The 9624-nt window shown below is 44.7% G+C and overlaps 1 long non-coding RNA gene across 1 annotated transcript; it reads left to right on the top strand.

Moving 5' to 3' along the window:
- The first annotated feature begins 359 nt into the window (after positions 1-359).
- On the top strand, positions 360-9563 carry LOC141258375 (uncharacterized). Its single transcript, XR_012318310.1, has 3 exons — positions 360-493; positions 577-757; positions 8541-9563. It is a non-coding gene; the product is annotated as an uncharacterized lncRNA (long non-coding RNA).
- The last annotated feature ends 61 nt before the right edge of the window (positions 9564-9624 follow it).

Here is a 9624-nt window from a genome sequence, read left to right as displayed (position 1 = left end):
GCTATCTTACATAGTCACCTGTATGAAAGAATCCTGTCCACAGACTCAATTAATCAGTCAGACTCTAACCTCTACAACATGGGCAAGACCAAAGAGCTTTCTAAGGATGTCAGGGAGAAGATCATAAAATCATTGAAATGCGTTGTGGCATTAGAGAGCGTATTAAACTATAAAAGGTTTGTGTTTTATAACCTTAATTCCCTGTCTAGTTGTTCTAGCGCTTCCCTAACACCCCACAATTCTTTCCTTCTTGATTGCTAATCTCCCTTGTGGAGAGCGGTGGAAGCTGCTCTGTTTACAACTAGCTTACTACAGGACCTGCCGTGATGTCATTGTGGAAAGCCCACTTCGGTCACACGGTCCCGGTCATGTGACCGCTGAAGCAGGAAGAAACTCCTTACAGCAGTCCCTGTTAAGCTGCGGTGATCATACAGACTCCCACCTGGAAGCGTTTTCCCTTGTTGTGCGGGGCTCTTTGGCACAGCAGGACCAGGTGAGTGGTCACAACATCTCCCCCTTCTTCCCCCCCAAACCTCAGGCTCTTCACCATTGGCTCCAACTGTTTTTGTTTTCCAGGGACAAGATCATAGACCTGCACAAAGCTGGAATGGGCTCCAAAACCATAAGAAAGACGCTGGGTGAGAAGGAGACTGTTGGTGCAATAGTAAGAAAATGGAAGAAATACAAAATGACTGTCAATCGATCTGGGGCACCATGCAAAATCTCACCTCATGGGGTATCCTTGATCATGAGGAAGGTGAGAGATCAGCCTAAAACTACACGGGGGCAACTTGTTAATGATCTCAAGGCAGCTGGGACCACAGTCACCAAGAAAACCATTGGTAACACATTACACCTCAAAGGTTTAAAATCCTGCAGTGCCCGCAAGGTCCCCCTGCTCAAGAAGTCACATGTGCAGGCCCGTCTGAAGTTTGCCAATGAACACATGGATGATTCTATGAGTTATTGGGAGAAGGTGCTGTGGTCAGATGAGACAAAAATTGAGCTCTTTGGCATTAACTCAACTCGCCGTGTTTGGAGGAAGAAGAAGGATGAGAACATCATCCCAACCGTGAAGCATGGTGGGGGAAACATTATACTTTGGGGATGCTTTTCTGCAAAGGGGACATGACGACAGCACCGTACTGAAGGGAAGATGGATAGGGTCATGTATCGCGAGATTTTTGCCAACAACCTCCTTCCTTCTTTAAGAGCATTGAAAATGGGTTGTGGCTGGGTCTTCCAGCAAGACAATGACCCATACAGCCAAGGCAACAAAGGAGTGGCTCAAAAAGAAGCACAGTAAGGTCATGGATTGGCCTAGCTAGTCTCCAGCCCTTAATCCCATAGAAAACTTATGGCGGGAGTTGAAGCTCTGAATTGCCAAGCGACAGCCTCAAAATCCTAATGATTTAGAGATGATCTGCAAAGAGGAGGGGACCAAAATTCCTCCTGACATGTATGCAACCATGGGCGTACCCACCGTGGGGCAGGAGGGGCAGCTGCCCCCCCCTAGAAGCAGGGAGGCACGCCGCACACCAGGGCCGGCGTCAACACCCGGCGCACCCGGGCAAATGTCAGGGCTCTGAGCAGGTGGGGGGGCCCCTCACCGTCAGCGCCCGCTCCCCCCCGCTTGCTCAGGGCCCCGGCACAATACTTACCTCTCCCCGTGCCTCTGCAGCAGGTCCTGCATCCTCCGCAGCTGCTGCACTGTGATGTCTCAGGTCAGAGGGCGCGGTGACGTCTTTACACCGCGCTCTCTCCTGAGCAGCCACAGCGCAGAGCGGGATGAGGCCGGCGACACTGAGGAGTCCAGAGCAGCGGCAGCAGGTGAGACGTGAGGTGAGTATTTGATTTTTTTTTTGCCCCCCCTAGTTTTCATCCTGGGTACGCCCATGTATGCAACCCTCATCATCAACTACAAAAAACGTCTGACTGCTGTGCTTGCCAACAAGGGTTTTGCCACCAAGTATTAAGTGTTGTTTGCCAGAGGGATCAAATACTTATTTCTCACTGCAAAATGCAAATAAATTTATCTAATTTATGCAATGTGATTTTCTTGATTTTTTTTTGGATATTCTATCTCTCAATGTTAAAATTAACCTACCCTTAAAATTTATAGACTGTTCATGTCTTTGTCAGTGGGCAAACTTACAAAAACAGCAAGGGATCAAATACTTATTTCCCCTACTGTATATACCAGGATGAGGGAAATAAATACCAGGATGGAGGGCATATATATACCTGGATGAGGGACTTATATACCAGGATGGGGGACATATATATACATACAGTAGGGAAAATAAGTATTTGATACACTGCCAATTTTGCAAGTTTTCCCATCTACAAAGCATGGAGAGGACTGTAATTATTATCGTAGGTACACTTCAACTGTGAGACAGAATCTAAAAATAAAAACCAGAAAGTCACATTGTATGATTTTTAAATAATTAAATTGCATTTTATTGCATTAAATAAGTACTTGATCACCTACTAACCAGCAAGAATTCTAAATCTCACAGACCTGTTAGTTTTTCTTTAAGAAGCCCTCCTACTTTGCACTCATTTCCTGTATTAATTGCACCTGTTTGAACTCGTTACCTGTATAGAAGACACCTGTCCACACACTCAGTCAATCACACTCCAACCTCTCAGCCATGGCCAAGACCAAAGAGCTGTCTAAGGACACCAGGGACAAAATTGTAGACCTGCACAAGGCTGTGATAGGCTACAGGACAATAGGCAAGCAGCTTGTTGAGACGGCAACAACTGTTGGCACAGTTATTAGAAAATGGAAGAAACACAAGATGACTGTCAATCTTCCCCGGTCTGGGGGCTCCATGCAAGATCTCGCCTCGTGGGGTATGGATGATTCTGAGAAAGGTCAGGAATCAGCCAGAACTACATGGGAGGACCTGGTCAATGTCCTGAAGAGAGCTGGGACCACAGTCTCAATCATTACCATTAGTAACACACTACACCGTCATGAATTGAAATCCTGCAAGGTACGTGAGGTCCCCCTGCTCATGCCAAAACATATCCAGATCCGTTTGAAGTTCACCAATGACCATCTGGGTGATCCAGAGGAGGCATGGGAGAAGGTCATGTCGTCAGATGGAACCAAAATAGAACTTTTTGGTATCAACTCCACTCACTGTGTTTGGAGGAAGAAGGATGAGTGCAACCCCAAGAACATCGTCCCAACCGTGCAGCATGGTGGGGAAACATCATACTTTCGGGGTGCTTTTCTGCAAAAGGGGACAGGATGACTGCACCATATTGAAGGGGAGATGGATGGGGTCATGTATAGCGAGATTTTGGCCAACAATCCCTCAGTAAGAGAATAGAACATGGGTCGTGGCTGAGTCTTCCAGCATTATAATGACCCGAAACACACTGCCAGGGCAACTAAGGAGTGGCTCCGTAAGAAGCATTTCAAGGTCCTGGAGTGGCCTAGTCAGTCTCCAGACCTGAACCCAATAGAAAATCTTTAGAGGGAGATGAAACTCAATGTTGACCAGCGACAGCCCCGAAACCTGAAAGATCTGAAGAAGATCTGTATAGAGGAGTGGGCCAAAATCTCTGTTGCAGTGTGTGCAAACCTGGTCAAGAACTACAGGAAACTTCTGACCTCTATAATTGCAAACATAGGTTTCAATAACAAATATTAAGTTCTGTTTTTCTATTATATCAAATACTTATTTCATGCAATAAAATGCTAATTAATTATGTGATCTGTCCTGAAAACTGCATTATATCTCCATGCAATGCTCTGCAGCCTATCAATTTCTGGTATATATTTTTCACTGCTTGTGTGATCTGTCCTGAAAACTGCATTATATCTCCATGCAATGCTCTGCAGCCTATCAATTTCTGGTATATATTTTTCACTGCTTGTGTGATCTGTCCTGAAAACTGCATTATATCTCCATGCAATGCTCTGCAGCCTATCAATTTCTGGTATATATTTTTCACTGCTTGTGTGATCTGTCCTGAAAACTGCATTATATCTCCATGCAATGCTCTGCAGCCTATCAATTTCTGGTATATATTTTTCACTGCTTGTGTGATCTGTCCTGAAAACTGCATTATATCTCCATGCAATGCTCTGCAGCCTATCAATTTCTGCCTATCAATTTCTGGTATATATTTTTCACTCCTCTAGCTTTTTTATTCCATGATACTTAAAGGTCATCACACTTACTTTAAGAGTTTATGATCCATGCCGAGTTTACTAGTCTGTTTTTTTTTTTTTTTTTTTCCCTGCACTTTATGGTCTCCTGTTGTCTTTTAAGCTAGTGATTGATTGTTAATGAGTTAAATCTGTGCAGATCTAAGCAGATACGTCCCTATATATTGAGACTTAGTTAAGGGGAGGCATTTATGCGGGGGCATTTATGCATATAGCATTTATGCATACTTTATCGAAGTGCCATAATTTAGCAAAGTGCCCTGGCAGTTAGAAAATGGCAGTTGGACAGGGCAGGAGACAGGTAAGACAATTAAACAAACTTGCTTCCAGGTCATCTTTTTGGCAAACAGTATTCACCATTTGTATCTGTGCCATTTATACTCTGGTTGCTACAATCATCCACATTCACCGTTCACCCACAAATGCGGCACACTTCATCCATATTAATCCCTCACTCCTCTCTTCTCCTATGTACAGTTGTCATGCTCTCTTCACAATATTATACCATGCAGATCCATTCATTCCCACCATACAACGCAGGAAACGCTCTCACAAATCACTCAATCATCTGCTCACTCTCTGTATCTTCCTTCTATTAGTCGCAGGTGATATTTCTCCCAACCCAGGACCCTCCAGTAATAATAACACTAACTCTTTCCCTGTTACATTCAGAAACCCTGCTAATCTCATTAATATTCCCTGCATATCTTCTGTCTCATTCAACTGTGCCCTTTGGAATGCACGCTCAGCTTGTAATAAACTCTCTTACATCCATGACTTTTTCCTCTCTAATTCCCTCAACCTTCTGGCTCTCACTGAAACCTGGATCCAGCAGTCGGACACCACCGCCGCTGCAGCTCTCTCCTATGGTGGCCTACATTTCTCTCATACCCCACGACCTGACAACAGATCAGGTGGAGGTGTTGGTCTGCTTCTTTCAACAAAATGTACTTTTCAGGTTATCCCCCCTGTACCCTCCCTTATCTTCCCGTCCTTTGAGGCCCACACAGTCAGACTCTACCGGCCCTTCTCCCTGCGAGTGGCGGTTGTCTATCGCCCCCCAGGTCCCCCCCGTCAATTCCTGGATCACTTTGCTGCCTGGCTTACAAATTTTCTATCCTGCGACATCCCCACGATAATCATGGGAGACTTTAACATCCCAATTGGCGATCCTCTTTCCCCATCTGCCACGCATCTTTTATCATTAACCTCCTCCTTCGGCCTTTCACAGCTTGCTAATTCTCCTACACATGAGGACGGGAACACATTGGACCTGATCTTCTCCCGGCTTTGCTCAGTACATGACTTTACTAACTCTCCCCTTCCACTCTCTGACCATAATCTTCTTTCATTCTCTGTCAAGAACTGTGACTTTACTCAAGACACTCCCACCGTCCACACTTATAGAAATTTACGCGCCATTAACACCCAGAAATTTATAAAAAGGTTGCAATCATCATTGGCCCCAATCTCCTCCCTCTCATGTCCCGAATCTGCATTGAAGCATTATAACAAAATAATGCTATGCGCCCTGGATGAAGCCGCACCTCCTACACAAAGAACAATTCGGCATAGACGGTGACAACCCTGGCACACGCCTCAAACACGTCTTCTCCAGAGGTACTCCAGGTGCGCTGAACGGCTGTGGAGAAAATCAAATCTGCCCGAAGATTTCCTCCACTATAAATTTATGCTGAAAACATATAACTCTGTGCTTCACCTCTCCAAACAAACCTACTTTAACAACCTCATCATCTCACTTTCCAATAATCCTAAACGACTCTTTGACACGTTTCATTCTCTCCTCAATCAAACAGCACAGGCCCCGACCACCGACCTCAGCGCTGACGATCTGGCTAACTATTTCAAAGAAAAAATTGACAATATCCGACAGGAAATTTTCTCCCAATCCCCAAATGTTATGCATGCTCCCCCCCGCCACATTGTATCTTGCTCATTTTCTGACTTCGAACCAGTCACGGAAGATGAAGTGATCAGGCTCCTTGCATCTTCTCGCCCTACCACCTGCACCAGCGACCCTATTCCCTCACATCTCCTTCAGTCCCTTGCTCCAGCTGTCACCTCTCACCTAACTAAAATTTTCAACCTTTCCCTCTCATCTGGTATCTTTCCCTCTTCTTTTAAACACGCCAGCATACAACCATTACTTAAAAAACCATCCCTCGACCAGAACTGCACGGCCAACTACAGACCTGTTTCCAATCTTCCCTTTATCTCTAAACTCCTGGAACGCCTGGTCCACTCCCGTCTAATCCGCTATCTCTCAGACAACTCTCTTCTTGACCCTTTACAATCTGGTTTCCGCTCTTTACATTCTACTGAAACTGCCCTCACTAAAGTCTCTAATGATCTACTAACAGCTAAATCTAATGGTCACTACTCCCTGCTGATTCTCCTGGATCTCTCTGCAGCATTTGACACTGTGGATCACCAGCTCCTCCTCACTATGCTCCGCACTATTGGCCTCAAGGACACGGTTCTCTCCTGGTTCTCCTCTTATCTCTCTGACCGCTCCTTCTCTGTGTCTTTTGCCGGCTCCTCCTCCTCCCTACTTCCTCTTACTGTCGGGGTTCCTCAAGGATCAGTCCTAGGCCCCCTTCTTTTCTCCTTATACACCGCTCCTATTGGACAAACAATCAGCAGATTCGGTTTTCAGTACCATCTCTATGCTGATGACACCCAATTATACACCTCTGCTCCGGACATCACCCCTGCATTACTACAAAACACCAGTGATTGTCTTTCTGCTGTGTCTAACATCATGTCCTCCCTCTACCTAAAACTGAATCTGTCAAAAACTGAACTACTCGTCTTTCCTCCCTCCATTAATCTACCTGCGCCCGATATTGCCATCTCCGTTTGTGGCTCAACCATTACTCCCCAGCTACAAGCCCGCTGTCTTGGGGTCATTTTTGATTCAGATCTTTCTTTCACTCCTCACATCAAATCACTCGCTCGTTCATGTGATCTACACCTCAAAAACATCTCAAGAATCAGGACTTTTCTCACCTTTGACTCAGCAAAAACTCTTACTGTCGCTCTTATTCATTCTCGTCTTGACTATTGCAACGCTCTACTGATCGGTCTCCCTCTTACTAAACTCTCCCCTCTCCAATCCGTCCTGAACGCAGCAGCCAGGATCATATTCCTCGCCAACCGCTACACCGATGCCTCTTCCCTGTGCCAGTCATTGCATTGGTTGCCCATCCAATATAGAGTTCGTTTTAAACTTATTACGCTTACCCACAAAGCGCTCCATGCTTCAGCACCGCCCTACATCTCCTCCCTTGTCTCAGTCTACCACCCTACACGTGTCCTCCGTTCTGCAAATGACTTGAAACTAAAATCCTCCATAATCCGAACTTCCCACTCCCGTCTCCAAGATTTCTCGCGTGCTGCGCCAATTCTCTGGAATGCACTACCCAGGACAGTTCGATTAATTCCCAATACCCACAGTTTCAAGCGAACCCTAAAAACACATTTCTTTAGACTGGCGTATCACATAAACACACTCTGTCCATCCCAGCTTTCCCCCATATTAAAATCTTCTTCAACTTCGGGTTCAAACCAACCATGCACATAAAAGCCTCTGTCAGGACTGCACACATACTGGCTGGCGACCAGTCCATGTATTATTATTTATCCTATTCAGTATATCAAGGCTGCATTATACAATATATGTACTTTTTACCTTTTGTGTCTCCCCCACTTCCTCATAGACTGTAAGCTCGCGAGCAGGGCCCTCACTCCGTTCGATATGAGATATGCTTATTCTGTATTGTCTGTATAAGTCCCCCCTAAAATTTGTAAAGTGCTGCAGAATATGTTGGCGCTATAAAAATAAACTATTATTATTATTATTATTATTATTATGTAAAAATCATACAATGTGATTTACTTGTTTTCATTTTTAGATTCTGTCTCTCACATTTGAAGTGTACCTACAATAAAAATTACAGTCCTCTCCATTCTTTGTAGGTGGGAAAACTTGCAAAATCATCACTGTATCAAATACTTATTTTCTACACTGTATGTATATATAAAATCAGGAGGGGGTCCCCAGTCCAAATCTTGCAGTGGGGCCCATCATACTCTAGTTATGCCACTAACTAAGACCATGTTCCTACTTACAAAATCATTACATTTTCTTCAACTGTTTTTCTGCAGTTGTCTGCACCAAAATATTCAAAACCAATCTGCTTTGATTGTTGTATTATTGCGTTTTGGCTGCTTTTTTTCCCTCTTTTTTGATGCGTTTTTTTAGTACATCATTTTTAGGATTCTGCACTGAAAACATAACTGAATTTTTTGCATGTGTTTTTTTCAGGTTCCCCCTAAAAGCCTATAGGGAAAAAATGAACCAAAATCGAACTGCATCAATGCGACGTGGCATGGAGGCGATCAGCCTGTGGCACTTCTGAGGTATTTTGGAGGCCCCCGGTTGCTTTGATTGCAGCCTTCAGTTCATCTACATTGTTGGGTCTGGTGTCTCTCATATTCCTCTTGACAATACCCCATAGGTTAAGGTCAGGCGAATTTGCTGGCCAATCAAGCACAGTGATACTGTTGTTTTTGAACCAGGTATTGGTACTTTTAGCAGTGTGGACAGGTGCCAAGTCCTGCTGGAGAATGAAATTTCCATCTCCAAAAAGCTTGTCGGCAGAGGGAAGCATGAAGTTCTCTAAAATTTCCTGGCAGACGGCTGCACTGTCTTTGGTCTTGATAAAACACAGTGGACCTACACCAGCAGATGACATGGCTCCCCAAACCATCACTGTTTGTGGAAACTTCACACTAGACCTCAAGCAGCTTGGATTGTGGCCTCTCCACTGTTCCTCCAGACTCTGGGACCTTGATTTCCAAATGAAATGCAAAATTTACTTTCACCTGAAAACAATACCTTGGACCACTAAGCAACAGTCCAGGTCTTTTTCTCCTTGGCCCAGGTAAGACTCTTCTGGCATTGTCTATTGATCATGAGTAGCTTGACACAAGGAATGCGACACTTGTAGACCATGTCCTGGTGGCTCTTGAAGCACTGACTCCAGCAACAGTCCACTCCTTGTGAATCTCCCTCAAATTTTTGAATGGCCTTTTCTTAATCTTTTCAAGGCTGCAGTTATCCCGGTTGCTTGTGCACCCTTTTCTACCACACTTTTTCCTTCCACTCAACTTTCCATTAATATGCTTGGATACAGCACTCTGTGAACAGCCAGCTTCTTTAGCAATGACCTTTTGTGGCTTACCCTCCTTGTGGAGTGTGTCAATGACTGCCTTCTGGACATCTGTCAAGTCAGCAGTCTTCCCCATGATTGTGGAGCCTGTTGAAACAGACTAAGGGACCTTTTTAAACACATCGGAAGCCTTTGCAGGTGTTTTTTATTAATTATTCTAATTTACTGAGATAGTGA

Source organism: Phyllobates terribilis, unplaced genomic scaffold (genome assembly GCF_046119375.1).
Source record: "Phyllobates terribilis strain yellow unplaced genomic scaffold, ASM4611937v1 Scaffold_3__8_contigs__length_932513732, whole genome shotgun sequence".
Taxonomy (NCBI): domain Eukaryota; kingdom Metazoa; phylum Chordata; class Amphibia; order Anura; family Dendrobatidae; genus Phyllobates; species Phyllobates terribilis.
Note: the sequence above shows the minus strand (reverse complement) of the source record. Positions and strands in the feature narration are given on the sequence as shown.